The sequence below is a fragment of the Rhipicephalus sanguineus genome, chromosome 5 (genome assembly GCF_013339695.2).
Source record: "Rhipicephalus sanguineus isolate Rsan-2018 chromosome 5, BIME_Rsan_1.4, whole genome shotgun sequence".
In the NCBI taxonomy this organism is placed as follows: domain Eukaryota; kingdom Metazoa; phylum Arthropoda; class Arachnida; order Ixodida; family Ixodidae; genus Rhipicephalus; species Rhipicephalus sanguineus.
The window spans coordinates 64,008,414-64,031,688 of NC_051180.1; positions in this window are offsets into that span (position 1 = coordinate 64,008,414).

Below are 23,275 nucleotides of genomic sequence, written 5' to 3' on the forward strand. Positions count from 1 at the left end.
ATTATAGTTCCTTTGCAAAAAGAGACGCCGATGAATAAAATGAAACAAACCCGAACGCTTTACATGTAGTAGTTTCTGAGAAAATGGGCCGTAAATAAGCCTCAAAGTACCTGGGAGGTTTAGGGCCTACCTTGGGCCCTTAAATGTCTCTCTATAAAGCGTTTCTGATGCCCAGCCTTCTAGTTTACATTTATCAGGAGCCTAAGAACTCTGAAAAATTTCTGCTGACACATCACTTATTACACAACAGAGATAAATATACATTCGAGGAAGAGATGAAAACAAAAGGAGAGGAAGTTTAACAGATTCCAGTATCCGGTTCACTACCCTGCAATGTTACTTTCGATAATTATACATAAAACTAAATACCCAAGATATTCTATCTTTTTGGGCTTTGGTGTAGAGCTTAAGGAAATACTGGTATGTTTAAAGCATGAAGGTGATAATAGTTTCGAATCAATAATCACATAATCCACCGAATCGGTCGATAAAACTGTTATTCCATTCAAGCTACATATATTGCCTACACATAACAAATTTATAAGCCAAATTCCTCAAATAATATTGCATTAAAACATTATTTAAAGAGGTTTTAATTAAGTTAGCCTCTCTGAGCTGCTCTCACTTGTGTGTGTGTGGGGGGGGGGGGTGTTGCCTATTTCACGGCCTATCTTGCCTATTGCGTAATCGCCATGGAATAAAGGCTCAAGAAGGCTCCCTTTCAGCGTCTAATTCTAAAAAAAATGTTTCATTTTCTTACAGCCGTAGAAATACTTAAAGTTCACCTCGCTTTTGATTTAGTCTGTTTTGTTTCGGGGTGTCCGTTATCAGTATTAAGCAGGACTTGTATATAGAAATTTCTTTACTCTGGTTTGATATGTACGAGGAAGAACACTTTACACGGCAGTTTCTTCACTCAAAGCGTAAAATGCAGTACGCAATATATAAGCACGAATCCGCGGTACAAAGTGGTGTTAAATTTTCAACAGCACATCACACCTAACGAGCAGGACTTAACGGCTCGAGCCGAAGTGCTGCTATGCGGCGCCTAGCTGCAAGGTTACTTGAGGCATATCTTCAAGAAAGGAAGGTGAGGCATTACCACGGTGATCAGGTGTTCTAAGGTGCTTCGCGTGTTCGACCTCGTTCTCATCCTGATTCGGCGTCGGCGATCGTTCCTGCAGTTTCGGTGCTTAAGATCCTTCACAACGGTATTACCAATGCCTTAACTTCTGGTACTTTTATTTCTATCTTATGTGGCTTATCTCATTTGTTTACGCCCTTCTAAGACTTTGCTAAACAAGTCCAGGCAATCCGGATTAGTAATGATCTCTCTGTTCCTTCAGTTAAGGTTGTGGACAGAGCCCCCATAGTTACCGGATGCATAACGGCTGCCAGGCGTGTATGCGCTCTTACATCCCTTATGGTCACTGCGGCAGAATTTTCGCGACAGCATTCTGAGACATACCAGGCTTTCTCGCCTGCCTTCGCTTCAGCTGAACGCTTCGCTAAGTCGTCTAATGACTGGTCTGCGATTCACATGAGCACCAAGTACAGCAAGTTTTTTGGCGCTGGTCGGATCGTATTTCGGAAGGGGAAAATTAAGACTGACGTGTACAGATTAGAAGTTTGCTTACGTTATCTTCTTTGTGTTCAGGCTGATCTTCTAGCTGACCTTGAGGATAAAGCATTATTTTGTATCTTAGTCATCACTTTCACGTGCACGTACAGGATGCACATCATCATCATCATCATCATCATCATCATCATCATCATCAGCCTGTCTACGCCCACTGCTGGGCAAAGGCCTCTCTACATCCTCTACATCCTCTACAGGATGCACAGTACGTATTTAACAAGCTTACTATACTTCATTATCTACCCAGGTGCACATCATTCGCAAGACCAACCATAGCGAATTGTATTGCTAGACTAATTACTTGAAATGCCTTCCTAAGTACAAACATGAAAACATTACAATACTTATAAAAGTATGGTCGCCAATTTTTAGTCTTCAGAAGGGCTGTTTGTTCTGAAATATTTGCTGTAAAATTATTAGGTGAGCTCATCTAATTACGCATGGGCATTACGGCGGGTGACCTTGGCTTAGCAACTCTATGACCTAAAAGATTAGTGCTAAATTTGGCTGCCATACCTTCTTGTTTATTCCCTCTAGTTCTTTCTTGGAGTTGTTTCCGACTAATCGTGCGAATTCCGCAACTTGGATACCTGTACACTTAAACAGAAGAAACGAGACAGGACTTTATGGGGCGTTGCGAGGAAACATTGGTGTACGCTAGCCTACAGTGTAGAGATACATAAATATAGAACCATTAAGCTTGACTTTTATGTCGATAATTATCCGATTTCTTATTAAGTGTGCCGTGAGGTTGTGCCTAACATTTAAAGTATTTAACCTAAGCAGTAATGTAATGGACTCAATCTTTCTTGCAGATTATGATCGCCCGACGAAAAAATTCTATCGTAGGGATTTTAACTCGAGTAAACCTTGTCAGATTCGACATAAGTATGTACAGTGGCACTCCGTATGACTTGTAACACGGGAGCGCGTGGACTTGTGAGCTCAAAGACTGCCCATAGCTCACAGTAGCCCTTATTTCCATAACTAAACGCTGTTATCGCACTAGGGAATGATTCCAAATAAGAAACTACTATTTACTTGCTGGAATGAAAACTTGAAATTAAGAGCTATCTTTGAACTCATGAAGCCAGGCGCTCCCATGTTGCAAGTCATATTGAGGTCGACTGTACATCCTGCATTTATCTGAAATCAGTATAGAAGGTGCGCTTCCTGATTAAATCCGGGCAGTACTCTGCGCCATTGTTCTATTTTCCTTTTCTTCGGGCAATTAACTGTCAATATATCATCAGTCAAAATAGAATTCCACTGAAAAATTCATTGCATAGGCTGTCCCTATCTTTCATCAAACGAAGTTGGTGTCACAGAAAAAGAACCTTGAAGACAAATTCTATCGCCTACGCTCGAGTACTGAATATCTATTGCTAAGATAACGCAAATTGAACAAGCGCTTCCGCACAGAATGAAGGATGGCGTATTTGGAGGGGGCATGTAAGTTGGGATAGCAAAGATGCAACAATACCGCTTGCCTGCTTCGTCTTCCATTAGTAAGATCGTTCATCCTCCGTAAAGACAACATCGGCCAAGATAGCTACGTGATCAGATTACCATTTCACCTATTTTATCTTTGGCCTTCTGGGGAAAGAACTTTTACCTTATTTTCCAGCGGACATATTAACACTAACTAAGAGACTTATCTAAATTTCACCGTGTGTAAGGCTTATGTAATATAAAATAACGTTGTCTTTCTTTTTGTGCAGCTTGTTGTTGATTGTGATGCGATTACTTTAACGTGACCTATTTCTCTAATAACAATAACTGTTGGGGATTAACTTCCCAAAACCACCTCGTTTTTATTATCTTTTTTATACTTTCTAGACTTTCTCACGGATAAGGAATGCAAATATTAATAAGGCCGAGAAAACATGCCATCTTGACCACTCATACAGATATATCGAGAGCCCGAAAGAAGTGTTCCTTTCAAATAAGCGAACTGAAACCTTTAAGCGGACACATAGTCCAATGCCGCAGGAGTTTAACTCCTGTGGCATAAAAAGTGGTCAACGGAAACTGCAAAAGCGTACTATGAATTATGCTGGAGCCGTTCAGATTTTGAGCACATGACATTGATGAAAGCAGTCCGGGCGACCATTCACTGACCACGTTAGGTGCTGCCATATTACCCGCTATATTTCTGATAGATATTTTCCCCAACGAATTCAACTCCATCTATAGAGACTTTACGGCTAATGCAATACTGCTTTGGGTTATTCCTTCTCGAACTATTCGAGTGTATTATTTGCAAAGGTCACAGCAAAAAAAAAAAGTTGAGAAAGCAGCCAATTATGTACAATTAACACTGTAAATCAAAAACGATAGAAGGTAGAAACTTAGTGAGCTTTTTTAAAGCACTGGCTTGAAGTTTGTGCTGAGACATGCCTACATGCAGAAGCTTGGAAGAGTGCTGTCATGAAGGCCTCACGCATGACTGCCTCCACAGCCGCTGCACAGTATATGCCAGACAGCTCTGTTTTTCTTCTGTCATCCAGGGCACGAGTCAGAAGATGAAAACACTTCCTGAGAGGAAGATAGATGGCTAAGGTAAACCAAGGATACAAACCATCAAGCGGCGAAGTTTACTACTTACTCTGCCACTCCTCCCTCTGATACTTGCTTGCATCCGCTTCCCCGGGCATCTGTCGGGGTTGGGCTTTCCTGGCCCCTTAATCTTGTTTGAGGAGAAGGCGCAACTGTGTTGTTCTTCCCCTACATTCACAACAAAAAACCTCCTCGCCATGCGGAAATTCCAACACTGCTGCCACCCACTGCCAAAACAGAACGTAGTGCACCGAAATAGCCGCCATTCCAGATGTTCACACGCACTTTCTACCACCCTTCGCGCTCGTGGAATCGACTAACGATAATTTCTAATCACCGACGAATGAACGCCGGTGCCCGGTAACCTCGACGCTCAGGACATTCCAGCACCTCGTCCTATCTTAGAGCACGCCATGCATGTTGCAGTTGTTGCCCTTTGCGTAGCTCCTTCTCAGAGGAGTATCTCAGCTTGCCCCGGAAGGGGAATGCGTCTCTGCCCTTTTCATCACGGAGGAGCAACTTCAGAGGAGAGATGTTGCACTAGACGGTACATTACTGAACCTTGACGTACGCCAGGTTTCACGTGTATCTAAGAGCTATCCATTCGTATGAGGGTAATATCATCGATTGCAATTAAGTACAGGAACCCTTCTTTATAGTTTACATGTGTTCTGTTAGTCACGCTACTGAAGTGGCCTGCATCGTGTCATAGGTGATCTATGGCAGCGATAGCTTGGTACAGACAGAGTTTGTTCGCGTAGGTGCCGAAACGCCTGAGCCAGGGGTTGGATAACTCTTGGCGCGGGTAAATAATAGGTCGACATCATTTCTTCCAAGCCTGTTGCTGTGGGTAGTCGCCAACGCATCTTTGAGAGAAACAAGCAACCGTTGAACGACCGGAAAATCAAAAGCGAAAAGGGGTGGCAGGCCAAGTGAGTAGCTGTAGACAAATCTGTAGACAAATCACGTGGGTAGAATATCAGGCGACGTCCTAAATCTTGGACCTCAATTTCCCGTGTCTTCTTCGTCTGCGATAGGACGTATGTGACGAAGGCAATGATCGATATAGTATAGAAGTGATGTAGCGTCAAAAAAGTGTGATCTATTAAGAAGTCGTTAATCATTATTACTGTCATTGATATCATTAAAGTAGACATTAGTCATTAGAGGATTTTCGGGGGCATTTGAAGCTTTCTGCACAAGGACAGACGTCTATTCCCGCTGCTTCAAAGAAGTTTCTTGCACCAAGCGTGGTTTTGGAATTCCATCTGGAATCTGGAATCGGCCCACCTTTGACCAAGCGACGATGCCGTGTGATGGCGCCAGCATGTGATGTCATAGGACGACACTGAATTTGACGACATGCGGTGTCATGATGACGTCATCGGGTGACATCATTGCAGGATGATTTCTTGCATATCTCGTGTTCACCCCGACGCCGCCTCCACCGACGGTCACTTCTCGCGTCTGATAAGGCATCTAAGGTGTTTTCCTCAAAGGAGGCAGTGCACCAACGTCATGTAGACATTTCATTGCGGATGCCCTGATTATTTTCTTTTCAACCGCGCCCGCTTTGGCCTCTGAGATTTGGCACTGCTGTGAGGTTTTTGTTGTTTTTACTTTATTCACGCCTTCCCTGCTAGTGTGGGTAGGGCAGGGCTTTGTTTATCCACATGCACTTATCGCTGCTTCCGTTGATGTGTCGTCGTTTTCTTTTTTTACGTACTTTTCCGTTTCAGAAAACCTTCCGGAAGCGCCAACTTCGATGTTTATACCAGTACAACCCTGGATTCGCGATGCACTCGCATTCTGCATCTGAGCCAAACAGGAATAGAAGTTAAGCCTCATCGTTTCCTTCGGGGATCCGCGAAGTTTCTTCCCTTCGTTTCCCGCTGACGTCTTGGACGTTCCATCTAGGAATGTTTCCTTCATGGAATGCAAACGTTTCTGCCGTTTCTTCATTCTTTGACATTGTCATGAAACTTTTTCTTCAATTGGTAAGGTTATTTACAAAGAAAAAATAATTTTATTTCAAGCAGGTCTTCCTTAGTGATTGGTCCACCTTCTGGTAAGGCCAGGTTCCGCCTAGGCTGCTTGTTTTGTTTGTTTATCTGCTTACGGATTGATATCTGTCCAAATGGGCTATGACTGGCTAATAAATGAATGCGCTCCTCATCTTCATTGCAGATAACATACTAAGAATGTTATGGAGGATGACAAGATAACCACAATTTAGTCTTATATTCGTTTCTAACGACCGAAAATATAGTGTTATTGTAGAATCGAACTATTCATTTCTCATGTACACCACAAAACGTCTCTTTTATTTTTATAATATAGTTTTGTATTGAACTTTCCCAAAGCGTGTATCAGAAAGAGACATGGATAAAAGCTCCTAATCGCAAAGCATAACGAATAGCCAGCGTACACTAACAAAAACGTTCTAAAAATATTGAAGCATGTCGAGGTTTCATCAGGAACCTTATTTGGTCATTGTTGCAATATGCACGAAGGGGAAGAAAAAAAGAAAGATATTAAAATTTCTTTTGCCTTGTTTCCGATTGCCTTATCAGTGTGCCTCCCTGTCGATCGTATGCACCGGCATCTGCGACCACAAGGTTGAGGTCGCTGTCAACCATGGCATTGAGAAATTTCAACTTGATGGGCTGTAAATTATGACAAGGCTGAAACTTGCATTTCTTGGCTGCTATTGTGATTCAAGATAAGGTTGCTGACGCTTCATTTATTCCACACTTTTAAAAATCACTTCCATGCGCGACCCTTTTGTAGAAATAGTGAGTCTGCAGGAATCTTGAATTAGTTTTGTGCGTTTTCGACAATCGAAAATTTTCAGTACTTCGCGCGCGTTTCGCAGCTTTAATACTATTCAGGAAAACTGAAGAAACTTTTCCGCAAAGCCACTTCTCGAGAACCCACTTCTCGGAAATTGTTGTTAGCGCTGTGCAGTTATTTCCTGAGGGAATATTGTTTTCATGTTCTTTTATTCGGTGTTGTCCTGAGAATCTCTTGCTGAAACCTGCAGCTGCTTTGCCCAGGGTGATTCGATGCTCTGTTATGTTCCAATTAAAACATCGACTTCCAAATTATGCTACATTGAAAGTTTGAGCAACCCTGGAGTAAGTTGTTTGAGATAAGATGTTTCAGCTTTCTTAAACCACTGTTGACGTTGAATTTGTTCAACTGCCTACAATAACAACAATATTACGAGAACTAACAGACAAAAGAACATATAACTCAAACGTGAAAAAATGATGATATACAAGCCTTTTTAACAAAATGTGCGCATATTCTTGACACTTTATGCTTGGATTTCTCTTATAGTTCGGGTGTAACGAACGCTTATGTGTCTCCAAAACTGTATGTAAATTGATGCACAGTGCTTGTTGAGACAGCAACAATGACCGCAAGTGAGCCAAACAGAAAAAAAGAAGGATTTCTATGTTTGTTTCATAAAGTAATATTTGCCTTGTGTTACAGTGATCTACAAAATAAAAAAGAATTGTTGCACAAAAGTTTAGCGTCGAAGGACAAAAGAGGAAGCACAAGGGAAATAACTCCGTGTGAATGGCTCACTATTACTGGGAGTACTTTTCGCTTTCATGTTATGCCTAAACTTTTTTCACTAATTTTTCTTTCAGCTTGCGACAGGCGTCGACAAATGCTGAGTAGCATCTGTACACTTTACGGTCAATTTAACAGAAAGAACTTGAAGACATGTGACGCTTGATACTAACCGACAAAAACTACTGAGCTTTTCAATTGTACACTGCAAACCGTTTCACACCCTTATAGGTGTATTTGCAATAAAACACCTATCGTACACCCTTTTTTTCTGTCAGTATTATCCGAAAGGGTGTAATGTCTTCTCTGCACACCCTTCGCACACCCTTTTTTTATTTTTGGGTGTACAATGGGTGTATGTTCTGTTAAACACCCATGGGTGTTCTTTGAATTTTACACCTATGGGTCAATTCATGCATTGAATTGACCCATAGGTGTAAACAGGTATCGTTGTACTGCTGAATGCAATTAACTGAGGCACTGAACACCACGGGCAACGCCTCCTGAAACCACGGGTCACCACCCTGTTCGACAGAGCGTCTTGGCACAGGATACTGTTTCACGAGGCACCTGAGTGTGAAGCTACCTGCTCGTGAATCAGTAATGGTTCACCTTGGTCTGCTAAGCTTGCCACTCAATTTTCATTCTTTTAGTTGTGCATCACAAGTCTGCTGTAATTACAAGGACGCATGTATTTTGCCTACTTTATTAGGCAAGTGGTAGTGAAAATAAAATATAGCATTGTCGTGCCTGAGGTTCTGAATGCAGTGAGTCAACTGATGTTACTTATTTTGAGCTCACATATATTTAAGCCTTTACATCCCGATTTATTTTGCAGAAATCGTTTCCAAAATAATTTTATTTATTGCTTGATTGGATTGACACGTTCAATGAATGCCCGAAATACATTCGGAATAATATATGTATTTGTTTAGCATTCATAAGCATTTGTTCAGTTTAGGGATAGTTGGCTTCACTGCACTGTGATCATCGCAAACACCTCTCCTAACGCTTAATATATAGCATACATATACAGTGAAATCTCGTTGACACGATTCTGCATAATACGTTTTTCAGCCTAATACGTTCTCCTTTTTATTTCCTGCCAACATCCCTTGAAAATATTGCATTTTCATGCGTTTAATACCATCACACTTTTGCCAAAACTGGATAATACGACCGCGAAAGTGGATCTTGACCGATATATCGAGAAATCCTGCGTATATTCTTCGCTATGACAGCTCCCACCGCGTTCCAACAACTCACGATGTGCGCGTAGCAGAGCCGCTGAGACCACAGCAGCATCAGTTTAGCGGCGAAAAGATCGCTGCTAGGCGATCTTTTCTTTGAGATTATATATATACATATATATTGCCGCTTTGTGAGGGCCCCCCGTCCAGTGAAGGGAGACTTTAAGCCCTGCTTGTAGTCATGCAGCCCTTACTGTGTCGTCGCAATGCTTACTGCGATTCGAATACACTGTGTAAAGCATAACAAAACATAACACTGACGCAGAAAGAAAGCTGCGCCCACGCGACCCAACAACGGCCGGGGCGCCACCTCCGCGGCCGGCGCAGCCGCCGCGGCCGCCGCGCGTGCGCAGCGCGCGGAACCTGGCGGAACAGCTCTATCACCACGTGACTTATGCAACGCGCTCAGACACGCCGCCGGACTCCATCGTTTTCTGCGTGTGTTGTGCGTCGCCTCCCGATCGGTCGAGTTTTGCAGTCGGTGTTTCGGTTGTTTGAAGTGTGCCTGCTCTGTGTGCTCGTCCTTTACCTTCTGCCAGTGCTGCTTATTACGAAGATGCACTATACTCAAAGGGAGACCTGCAGCTTCATATCGTGGAGCACTCGAACTGAAACGGTATGTACCACTATCACGTTGCTACGGCCAGCGCTTTGTTAACTCCGAGAGCGCGATCTAATGCCGTTAACTAAGCTTTTCTTAACTGGTTGACGATCGGTGAGCATTTGTTAACGTAGCGAGGATATGTGAGTGCATTGTTTCATTGGGATGAAGGCAAAGTTGTGTGACATTAGGGGCGGGCAGGCTTTGCTTTGTTTGGTGTTGAAAGCAGTGTGCGCATGCGCGGCTGTGATTCGGAGGGGGATTTGAACGCAGTTGTGGCGGTGCCCGCCTGTCGGCTGTGGTGTTGGAAGGGGGCCCCGCTCTCGATGAACCACTATTTTGATTTAAGAATAGTTGGGTTGTGACGGCGCCTGTTACCTCTAAGCGTCAAGCGTGTCTAATGCGCGTATGCTTCGGCCTGTTGGTAATTCAAGTGCATTTTTTGTCGCACAAGAAAAAAAAAAGAAACAGGACAGAAAACAACGACGTGGTGTCCGCGTCGTTCTTTTCCGTCCGTGTTCGTTTTGTGCGCTAAAACTACCGTGATGCTCGGGTTGATGCGTGTGGGTCATTTTAACGCAGCATGTTGCTTCGTTTTAGGTACGCCGCGCGAAGCTCGCCTAAGTGCTAATACATTCCGTTTCGTTAAATTCGTACCGATGTTTTAATTCATCCGTAACATAGGTTTCCTGATAATGCCGGCACCCGTGCACGGGGAGCCGTTCGTTAAACTTGACTTGTGTTAGAATGAATTTTTCATGCCTATGTGTGGCCGAATCGCCTTAAATACCTGAACTGTGCTCGAGCATCAGTGTGCACTTAGACGTGCGCAGGGTTCCCCATCACGGGGGAGGGAAGTAGGAAGGTTAATCGCTGCCCCCTCGCCCCGCCTTACTAAAAAGTCAAAGTATGGGGGCAGACATTGCGCCCCCCCCCCTCTGTCTGAATTGACTAGGGGGGGGGGGGCGCACCCTCCCCCCTTCGTGCGTACGCCTGAGTGCCCGCGTTTGAGCACAATTTATTTTATTCTGTTTGTTTCCATTATGTCTAGCTTTCATTATCTTGTTGTGGTTATTAAGAGTTACGTGTACAAACATTAAAAAACGCAGTTTGCACGACCACCTCCAATGATATTATTTGGTAAAAGACAAGCCTAATGATTTATAAGAGATTTTAAATTCTCCAATCATCTTCAAGGCTGCAACTTGCAGCCTTGAAGAGAAGTCCTTGTGCATAGTTTTGTTTTATATGCTTTTTATCGATGTGCAGGAATCCTTCATGCCACTAAAGAATGCTCCTTTTTCTTTAAAAATGCGGATGATATTTGTCAAATAGTACTTTCTCTTTCCCAAACAAGCTAATTGCACGTAGAAAAGCTGTTAATTCTCTCCAGTTCCATATGGGGCATCTTATGAGCTTCATATTTGGATGGTACTATCGTGAGCAATATGAGCTCGAACATGCGAGCGCGTGGCGAACAGCCTTGAACCTTACGTCGGCTGATTCGCAGCGGCGGCTGTCGGAAACAAAGCGGAAAGGGCGCCACGCTTCCACTAGCTGTTGACCCTCCCGCTTCGATATTGTTGATGCGAAACAGCATCTTAGAGAGTGTCAGAGGCCGCTAGCGGTGATATGAATTCCCATCAACACGAACAGCCACATCAGTCTAGGTAGCTGCTGAGATATCGGCTGTGACGTAGCCTGCCACGATGCGCAGGCCAACGTTACTTTGGCGCAGGCCATGCTTGCGCATCGTTATCTCGTTGGTGTCGGCTGAGGATTTTGCCGCGCCTCATTTATTTATTTTCTTATCATTGCTAGCGGTCATTGGCACGCAATCAGCCGACATCTCGCAGCAACGCTAGCGAGGCGGGAGTACCAACAGTCAGCGGACAAGCGCCCCCCCCCCCCCCTATCCTCTCCAGTTTCGGCAACGCCATCCACGTATCACCCTATCTCAGTTTTAAGGCTATTTTCCACGTGCTCGCATGTTCGAGCCCATATTACTCATGATAGTACACGGTACAGAAACTGTTATTTACTGAAACAAATAATTGAAGTCTGCGTAGCGCTTTCCAGACAATGATCTTTTTATTTTTTATCATGCAGGGAGAGAGCGTTCCAATAACACCTTGCATTGTGTTCGATGGCCCCGATCTTCCCTCTGCAAGCAAGCTTTTCCTCCATGTGGACAAAGAACTGCTCTTCAGTGTGCCCAATGCCGAAGAATGAGTAGCTGCACTCATGGCAGCACATTGGCTGTTAAATATCGACTGCCATCACAAGGTGTTCAACGTTCTCGTCGCTGTTGAATGGCTCCTTCTTGGCCAGTGGGTAATGACTCCGAGGACACAAGTAGTAAAGCTCCTGAACATTTTCAAGAAAGCCTAGAAAATAGGCCTTAGCTTCTGCTTAAAGTATGTCGCCACCTGTGATTAACTCGAGCTTAAGCCATAAAGTTATATTTTCATATGGTAACGAGTAGTTATTTGTTTTACATTATACAGAAACGAATACTATGGCGGTACTAGTATTTCATTTCAATTTCTTGCTCATTCTCTTGTGACATTTTAATACAAGCCATTTTGTCTGCCGATTTCAACATGTTCTCGCAGGTCATTCCACTTTGTGGTTATTGGCTTAGTTTTTATATTCAAAGGACTTTGTGACTTTTTTGCAGTAGTTTTAATAATTGAGATCTTTTGCTATTCAAACTTTAGCTTAACAAAACTGCCAGTACTTGTCAGTGAAATCAGTGCATCGAATATTGTTTTAAAATTTATTTTTGAGCTATATGACAAGCTTTAAGTTTTGTCAATATTTTTTTAAAGAAATAAATACTCGTTTTATTCAATTACCAATGATTCTGTTGTCTTTGCTTGGAAAGGGATAATCTTTAAATTTCTCTGAACATGCCCGTGTAAAATTTGATTCCACTTTTGTTATGTAGGTAATGCTTCTGCAGTGCTGTCGTTGTCATAACGTCCCTATTCCCATGCATTTCCTGCATATTACCGCATTTAGCATGCGCTGCGACGTGCGCGTCATGGCCCGATTGCTCACTATTTTGTGTTGGAGCCACAATCTATTGCTCTTGAGAAAGTGGGAAATATTTCATAATTCCAGCAATGTGCACAGTTTTCTACTTCACTCATGTACTTTCCCAGAAAAGAGATAATATGGAGACCTGCTGTGGAAAACGACGTTCTGAGTCCTTATAATGTTGCGTGAGTTGTCACGGAGCATTGATACCCTGCTCGTGTATCAGCTACAGCTGTGTGATGGCAGTGTTTACCCTACTAAGAAAGTCGACAACAGGCACAATGGTGTGGGCACTGCTGGAATTTTGAAACTTTATCAATCCACTTTCTCATCAAGGGATTGCACATTTCTGAACTATCTCCTTAACAGGAGAACGACCAGACCGTACCTTGTGTGTTCCAGTTGATTTCAAACACATACACTGATGTTATGCAGCCCATTTAAGACGATGGCACCTTATTTTATCAACAGCATGAGTGCAGGTATAAGAAGTGGCTGACAGAGAAGGTTCGTTTGTGCTTCTCCCTGTAACTGCTATCCTTTCGAGGGCGGTTTCATCTATTACACCCCACTCGCACGGGTGTAGCTTGTTCTAAGACCCATACTGCACTATACGGCTGTGTTACAATGAAGCATGTTAAATTGAATTCCTCATTATGAAGTGGAAATAACGCCCTTGCTTCATATTTTGACACAAACGCCTTGGTCATTTGTGCTCCTTGTTTGGCGGCATACGCGATGCCGCTCCGCACACTCGAGAAAGGTCATTGAATACCGTAGAATTTTTCTCGAATGTACGAGCTCTGTGTTTATTAAAGCTTGACTTTATTTTGTACTATTGGATAACTGTGTGAACATCTTGCAATATGTGTCAACACATTTTAGGTAATAACTTTGTATTCAGTCACGATTGCACTGTATATGTAAGGGCCATATATGCCGTGCTTCATATGCATTATAAAATCTGTGCTGCTGCCAGGATTTTCCCTCTGTGGCAGGAGCCACTATAATAGGTCATGCGCCCTTGAAAGGACTAGCTAAAGGGTAAGCTTTCTAGCGTTTCAATGGGAGCCAACTGGGAGGGGGGAACCACTCGAATTATGGAAATTTTTGCCAGGGTGTTTGGGTGTAATTGTGCATAAACACCCTAACGCCCTTTTTCTCGTTTGGGTGTAATGTGCTTTTACACCCTACACCCTTTTTTTCATTTGGGTGTAATATGCTTTTACACCCATTGGGTGAAAGTTTGAAATTACACCCATTGTATAGGTGTAATCCTGCTGGGTACACCTATTTCTAGGGGTGTAGGGGTGTGAGTTATAGACACCAAGTTACACCCATACGGGTGTAAAGTGGTTTACAGTGTATAGTAGACTTAGCATCCACAGATGGCGAGGTATATTAAGCTAGACTTACATTCATCTCGCATAAAAAAGACAGACTTTAAAGGCAAAGTTTTCAGATTGAAGCACTTAAAATGAGTGAGACTTCGCTTGACAGCGGCATTTACGTGTAGTGTTCATCACATGCCCCATGTTATCGTGACTTAAAGCTAGTTTCATTTGGTTGCAAGAAGTTTCGCCAGTTTTTTGACAATCTGTAAACAAGCTTTCGTTGAAGCCTATTGCAAACCTTTGATGGGTGTTGATAAAAATAGCCTACGCAGAAACCCGCTTGTGAAACTTGCGTAGCACGGGCCCTGCAATCTGTACGTGGTAGAAGCGAGGAGTCTTACATATTAGCCATCATTTCGAAGGAGAGTCTTTTACGCCTCACAAGATCATCTAAGGTCGTAATGACAAGATCATCCGGTGAGGACGGGATGAAACTTTAGAAAGCTTAGCAGGAAAGCCAGTTATTTTCTACCTGCAAGATGTTAAACGTACTCTACGAAAGCAGAGGGACTCTGTGTCGGGATGGCGGCGTGAAGCTCCGCGAAGTGAGATTAAGTGTTCGTTATCCTCGCTTCTTTCTAGTGCTGTCGCAGATGCCAACTTCTCCGACCTAAGCCTTTTATGCATGGTGACTGGCCTACGTATTGTACAGCCTGGTGGTTGTGCTATGACGTGCTACTAAACAACCGCCAAGTGCCTAATGGCTTCCACGCTGTATAAGCGAAGCTGTCGTGGCGAGCTGCTGAGCCAGATAGCCACTTCCTGTATGGAATGAGATATCGCTATATTGCCCACGCTGTTATAATTAGCGGCCCTCCAGAGGATTATGCTTAACGCGGCGCACTTAGAGCACAATTTAGTGAGCTTAACTCCCAGTATCAAGTAGCGTTTTCACTAGAGGCGTGCGTTAGAGCAAAACAATGATATTGCCACGCGCGTTTCTTATTATCACTTTCGCTGTATTCGGTTTTCACCCACAAAGACTGTCAGCGACGCTCAGCGCAACCCGCGACTCATTGTTCGAGAAGCTTCTCGATTATTGTAGATCATTTTGTTAAGATTGCGCGCAAGACGCGAACACTCGAGCTTATTGGAGAGATTGCGCGACAACCAGCGATAACGCTGGAATATTCTGCGGCACATGCATAAATGCCAACGCGCTTCACCGCTTGTCAGTTGATCGACGGACGACGCCCTGTTCACCGCTATCACTGTACAGCGTGTATTGCTGTAGTTCTAGTTCTCATTTTCCGGGCACAAGTTCGGCCAAATAAGCAGTTTCATCCTGCAAATTGCCGACTGCTGTCTTCGTCGACGTCACGACCACGTGACAATATATTCAAGAAAGCAACCATGAAGGACGCTAATTTGCAGTCTCGCCCAGATGTACACACATAAAATAGGTGTGACGTTACAATACGCACGCTAGGATACAGCCGGAAAAGTATAACTGGAAGGACTAATAGAGCTCATACTCATTGTACATTACACCACGAAAAAAAAAGATAGTGACAGCCGTAATTCACCCTATGTAATTACATATCTCAAGAGAGCCGCTCCAGTGTTTAGGGTAATGCGTGAAGAAACGGATGACGTAGATGCTCTTATTTACGTCATCACTTCCTTCGCGCTTTACTCTCGAGTATCACGTAGTACTAACCAGCCCAAAGAGCCACCCTTCTTAGCCACCACAAGTGTACATCTCGTGAATGCAACATATTTTCATGATTACGTTTACCTTCATCGTCGCGCAACCACCGAGTCACACTCTTGTTTCTCCTTCAAACACTTCCGGTCGAGCACTCACTTCCGGTTTCTGAATATTCACAAAAGGCCGTCTAGAAAATGAAAGTCGATGGCTGTGGTTGAAGTTAATATCGATGGCTGTGGTTGAAGTCAAAATCGATGGCTGTGGTTGAAGTTAATATTCATATTCGATGCATATGTCATAATAACTAAAAATTAATCGAATGAGTTCATTGGAACAGTAGACTGCTTTTTTGTGACAGAAAACATAACAGAAAAGCACGGACAATGAATAGCAACAATAGAGAATTCGCTGGATACTTCCGACTAGACATCACGACAACGTACGCGTACTCAACACTGCGTCGTAATTCCCATGCATGAAGCGCACTCGCTGTTCAATAAATTCCAGAACCATGTTTCTTGATAACAAATGCGAGCAAGGGTGATCGATATTTCCATCGAGCTTTCTTAAAGTTTGAAAAATTCCTTCTTAACTCAGCCGGAATGAAATAAGACAAACGAACGCACTTCGCCAAAATGTTCCCACTGCGGCACATGCACATGGTTGCGAAAAAACAACATTGCGGCTCTCCGACGCTATACAAAACGAAATATTTATTCAAGAGAAACAAGAGCCGAAGAAAGAGGACAGCGCTGAAATTAATTCTTCTCTTTTAAAAAAATGTTAGCACCCGCTGTTCTGGTATGGCTGAACTGTATAGCTTTACATTCGTTTTCACTTTCTTCAATGGGATATAAATAATTAAAAAAAAATATATGCGCTAGCATCCATATTCACTTTTCGTTCAACACAACAATATTTAATCTTCCAATTTCAGATGTCTCATCTTTCGCTTGGGCGTCGATATAGCGTTGCTGACATTTCGATGCTTTGTGCGCTTAAGAATTTCACAGAGACGAAGGGCTGCATTGGCAGGGAAAGTATATCGCTCATGCATTTAAGTATTGCTCGCCTTCTCAAAGTCTTCTCTTACGTTACTTGTCAGCTACTAAATGAAACATTTCACATCTTAATGACGGTAATATTGAAAGGCGCCATTTCTCTCATCTTCCTGCTGGTCGTTTTATTAGTGAATACTGCACATACCAATCGAATTTCACATTGGTACTTCAGTTTTTTCCCCATAAACGGGGCCATGTAGTATAGCCCGTTCATCAGAGCCCGCTTTGATCAATTATATAAGGGATTATAGATGAAACACTAGCTTTCTGTTACAAATTTTTAATGGCGCGTGTTTTCTGCTAGCAAATTAACACCATCTCAAAGGGTGTTCTTGGGTGATTGATTGATTGATACGCTATGTTCCAGCGTATGCGCAAGCAAACTAAAATGAGCAGTCGCTTGTGTACGAAATACTGCTGAGGTTATGACGGAGAATAATCATTAAAATAAATTTAGTGCTTCGAATATATATATGTCGTGCCAGCCCACAGCCTTCGCTTGCAGACCTTAGGAGCTCGGATAGGTTCTTTCAGGATAAACACTACAGAGAGAACAATAAACGTAATGTTTTATCTCTTCTGCTTTCATTATATCGACGCTTTCCCTTACAAAAAAAAAACCAACAGTTCATCAAGTTGCCAAGTGAACTGAGCTTGTTAGTCGTGATATATAGACATAATATTTTAATGAGCTCACTAGCGCGTAGCAAAATACAAAGGACTCAGCTTCGCAAACATAACGCTAAAGTGAGAGACCGGTGGCCTCATTAACTTTACTCCGGCTCTTTGAGCTAGATGTGCGGTGGTTGAACTGAGAACGAAAGACACAGAGAGAAAGAGAGAAGAATGTAGGATATGCTAGGTCAACGTACACGCCGAGACACAATGTCCCGACAGTTGGCCTCTTAAGCATCTTGTGTTCGGGCAACACACTCGCACGATATCAAAAGTACAGCACAAAAAGATGGCTTGGCTGAAAGCGCAGCCGTGGTGGTCGCATGTCGATGGAGGCGAAATGTTAGAGACCCGTGTGCTGTGCAATTTAAGCGGATGTTAAACAACACCAGATGGTTGAAATTTCCAGAACCCTTCACAACTGCGTGCCCCATAATCATATCCCGATTCTGGCACACAAAAAACTCAGCATACTGTCATTATTATTATTATTATTATTATTATATTATTATTATTATTATTATTATTATTATTATTATTATTATTATTATTATTATTATTATTATTATTATTGAAAGTGCAGCCCATCATCAAATACGCAGCGGGAAAATAAGTTTAAGAAGGAGTAGTGCTGACCTGTGAAACAGGATGGTATATAGTTTCAGGAGTTGTAGAACTGTAGAAGCTTATTCTGCTTGGAAATTTCGTTGCGCTCCTTCCAAAAATGGGACATTTGCATGCTTAGGGCCATTGTTTGTGCTATTGGAAATCTGAACGCCTTCAAAGAACCCTCCACCTCTCCTCCATGCGTTTTTGTACGACTGTGCGTCGCGCGCGTGTGCATGCGTGCGTGCGTATGTGTGTAGCTCGGGGGGGGGGGGGGGAGTAGGCGAAAATTAGTGAAGCTACACATTATAAAATTATTCAGCTGAAAGTTCTGAAGTCTGCGATTCACTCTGCATTGAGAGCTCGCGAGATTGTGACCTGAAGTTCTGTCGCTGTGCCCGCAAACTCTTGGCTACACAACCCTGCTACATTATTAAGGCGAAATCCTTAATTGTCTCATACTTGCGGCGTCCGTGCGTGCCCTGGAACTGTGCCAGCTGTGGCCTCTCCTCCTCACACTCTATCAGCAATCACGTTATGGCACAACGACGAATAGCAACAGTTGCGCGTTGCTCCTTCTAAAGCGCGTTGCGCAAGGCGGCGGCAGCGTCCGTCCGTGCCCCCTCACACTCTCTCACCAAGCAAGTGATGGCACAGCGGCGCGTGCGACAACGCTCCTTGGTCACACGTCTCGTTGCAGCAGTCGAATCAGTCGGATGGCTCCCAAGCGGCCAAAGCGGTTCGGAGAAGCGCCCCAAGAATGGGGATTCTCCCAATACCATGGCATAGTCACTCGAATGGCCACAGGCTTTCGCCGAACACACTTTGGAATTTACAAAGTGTCCTTCAATTTTGTTTAGATGCGAAGCAGCTTTTGCGCTGAGCTGTGTCCGTAGTTCCATTGGCGACCGTCCCACCTAGCATAGCCATCTGAGCGCGCGCTCGCGCCAACGAAGTCTTGTTCTTCGACCGCCTTGATGATGATACGTGCAGAGCACTTTTGGGGCCCAGGCTGCCGTATGCTGTCCTACTTTGGCGTAACGCAGACACAACCATGTGTGCTGGCACGCGCTAGCACGTTCGAGCCTGTGTACGGGGCTGGGTAAGACGCTGTGGCCTCTCCCCATTTCATTCTCTCAGCAATCACGTGATAGCGTCGGGGAACGAGATTCTGCAGACGTGCGATGATCCCGCGTGGCGTGCTCCAACAAGAGTTCGGGACGGGTAATAGCTACAGCAACTACAGTGAATTCATGATGTGCTCCACTTGCAAGGACGCCTTCACATCGGGGAAGGTGCCCATGATGAACGGAACTTTAAGTCGACCCATGCGCCGCTTCGCATTCCCACATGGTTGCATTTAGTGGGAGGTGGCGTAATTTCTTTTAGGGGCGAAGCTCCTTATAGCATCACCTGGTCGGTCGTCGTTCCATCCGGCGTGCCCCCGCCGTCGCGTCCCGCGTATCATTCAATAGATGGCGCTGTCCCATAGAGATGCATGCAAACTGCAGTTGGGTGACGATATACTAGATGGCGCTATCCTATAGAGATGTGTGCAATATGTGTGCAAAAAAGGAAAAAAAATAAAAGAAGGAAAAAAGACCAAAAAAAAGCAGCGGTACCCTGCACGCTAAATGGCGTGCAGTAATCAAAGCGGTGTATCGCTTTGATTACTGCTGGGCGAAACCACCGAACATTTCACGGTGTAACCATGATTGCTTCAGGAGCTTCGCCCAAGCTCTTCATCATTCACCCGTGGATATGCTGTAATTTTTTTTCACTATACAATGTGTTGGCGCTCGGGTGATGATACTTTGCGGATATTAGGACGCATAAATGTGAAGATGCGGAAGTTTTCAACAGAACAATACTTCCAAGAGCGAATACAAAAATCGAGAAACAGTAGGACCTAATGTACTGTGCCTAATGGCGAATATGTTTGCAATGCAGCCGCACTAGTGAACACAGTAATTTGCGTTATAGTTTGTTTCTCAAACCACGCGCGAACATTTGAAATAGTTCACATTTAGAAATGAAGGTTTAATAAAATTTAGGAGTTCGTTAAGTAAAAAGATACAGAACATGCCTACATCGACCTACGTTTCATTCGTTTGGTTTCTGTGCACCGGAAGAAATCAAACTAGATGTCGTATTCGGATCAATGAAACCCTTTTACTGGGAACGGGTAGAACATTCAAGATGTACCTGCAAAGCCATTACAGGAGCTCGAAATAGCGCAGCCTGTCAATAATGCCGACCTAAACGCGTCAGTAATGGTTCGATAATTGTTGTCGCTGGTTAGTGTAGAAGAGCAGTGGCAAAATTGATTTTCTAGTGACGACGGTACACCCAAGACGCCTTTTCTTGTGTAGACACGAAAAGAAACTCAATTTTTGCGATGTTGACATTGCCTGGACAACGTGTTTTTGGCAGGTATTTGACTGCTTTGGAAATAAATGCAAGCGGCGTACTTGCAATAAAAGGCGTCCATATATGTGAATGCATCTTTACGGATAAAAAAAATTAACGATATTAAATTCAAATAACTGGTCTGCATTAAAGATTTCATTTTTTTTGTAATGCTTCATTTACAATCTCAATATGCTAATATATTTCAACCAAGCAATTGATATCTCTTTGATAGACTTTGGGGAAATTAGTACTATAGATTTAGACATAAATTGCTTATGAGTTGGCGTTTCATTGCTCAATAAGGAAGCGCAAAAGAATGAGCAGCAGGATAGAAGAAGCTGACAAAACAAGACCTTACTGACAGCTGACGGCTTATTGAAAATGTCAGAAATGTAAAAGAGTTAGAACGCCACGTGGTAAAATGTCACGAATTCCGTTAATGAGACAGTTTCTTAGGACAAGCGTCCAGATAATCTATTTGTCTGCTCCATTGCAACTAAACTCTCCGCTTACACGTTTCAGCTTCAGGCTGCACCTTCAGTCATGAGTAGGCCCTCTTGCTGTCCTGATCTTATTACAGCTTTCGCTGTAAACGTACAACAGCCGATTTTGGTATCGTAGTTTTCCACCGCCGCCACCGCCGTAGCCGGTGTCCGTAACCGTTATCCCGCGAAATGAGAAATAATGAAATAAGAAAAAAATTAAGGCAGCGTCACTCTAGGGTGTCAAGCCTCAAGGAAGTGCGGAGCTGGGCGGCCTTCTTTTTCTTTATTTTTCTCTCTTTCTTCCTCAGTTTCTTTCTTTTTCTCTCCTCTGTTTTTTTTTGTCTGTTTATTTCTTTTTTTTATCTATTTCCTAGTCTTTCTCGCTCTTTCTATCCTTCTCTTTCTTGCCCTTCTTTCTCCCCCTAACTCTTTCTTGCATTCTCTTTCTTTCTCTTTCTGTCTTTCTTCCCTTTCTTTCTATTTCTCTTTCTTCCTGTTGTATGCTTCCTTCTTTGATTCTCACTCTTTCTGTATTTATTCCCTATCTTCCTCTCTGATTCTCTCTTTCTGTTTCTTTCTATTCTTAGTCTTATTCTCTCCCCTCTTTCTTACCCTCCTCCTCACCGTCACTTCCCTTTCCCGCCATCTTGTTATACTATACTATACAAGGCTATGCTGAGCTAGCGTGCCGGGATAGCCGAGAGGTTAGGACGCTCGCCTTCGGATAGTGGGAACGCAGGTTCGAATCCCGCATAGCCAAGAAACATTTTTTTGCAAAAATATCTCTTCTTCTTTTTTTCTCTCTCTCTCTGTACTCGTTCTTTCACTCATCAAAGTTATTCCATCCCGCGCCAGCGAAATCGGCGCACTTGATTTCGGAGCGAAGCAGAAGATGAAGAAGAGGACGTAGCGAGCTCGTGCCGATTCCTGACTATGATAGTTTCTGTTCGCACTCCACGGCACAACGAAACAAAGAGCTCCACCCTTAAAAATATCCACGGTCGGGTAGGATTTCAGCCCGGGCCCCCTGCGTGGCAGTCGAATATTGTACCACAGAAGCAGGCCGGTGCTTGAAACTCTTTCACAAAAAGACCATATACAGGCGTCATGTCGGCCAAGGAACCACGTAACGCATGTGATATCGCGTGGCAGAAGTGTAAATAACAACTAGGCGTCACACAATGCGAATTGCGTAACGAGTGGGGCGTTTAATGCTTCCAAGCCATTAAAAGGGCTCAGCCATAATTCTTCATCGTCATCAGCCACAGCATCAACAAAGTGGCATACTGCTTTGCAGATATATAGCGGGTACCTGGTTTATATGCAGAATGACTAATAATGGAATAGTGGATGCTTCCCTACTCCACATAAATTATGATGATTTATGGCGTAGAGGGTACCTTGTAATTGTATTTGCCCCAAAATAGTTTACAACGGGCTCTAGAAACGCCGCTCTTCTAGCTTTCGCTGTGACTGCGCCGCGTGTTCCGCGCAGGTCTGTTTCTTGTCACTCGCTTTTGAGAATTCCGTTATTAAATGCGAAGCATTTTTAGCGAACATTTCGCACTTTGAGCGTTTCCATCCATCCATCCATCCATCCATCCGTCCGTCCGTCCGTCCGTCCGTCCGTCCGTCCGTCCGTCCGTCCGTCCATCCATCATCTATCTATCTATCTATCTATCTATCTATCTATCTATCTATCTATCTATCTATCTATCTATCTATCTATCTATCTATCTATCTATCTATCTATCTATCCGCCTACGTCTGGGTGCTCTCATGATTGCCTCCTTAACTTGGTGTAGACCAAATTTGGCATGGGAGGGCAAGAGGATTTGGCGAATATGACTGTCGGGTCATGACATGAATACCATCAAAATCCTGTCGGGTACGTCGTTAAAACCCTTTCTCTAGACACGTGTGACACATACCCGTTCACCACGGGCCACGGTGTACGAGTATGCGCCACAGGTGATTGAGAGTTTATATCTACCCAGGAATTGCGAGAACAGATATTGGTAATTTAAATGCGAGAATTTTAAGAAAAACCGACAACGGCAGCGTTGACCCAACGAGTAGGAAGAATACAAATTAGGATCCCAGCAGAAATCGAACCTAAGCATTCTGCGTGGCACTCAGTATTCTACTGCAGAGCCAAGAGAGGTTATAAACTGTATTGGAAAAAGAGCCAATGGAGTAGTGATGCAGAACTATCGATGGTACTATCGATATTATCGATAGCGTAGTCACTATTGAACTATCGATGGTAAAAAATACTATCGATAGCGCTATCGATAGTAAGCACTATCAATAGTGTA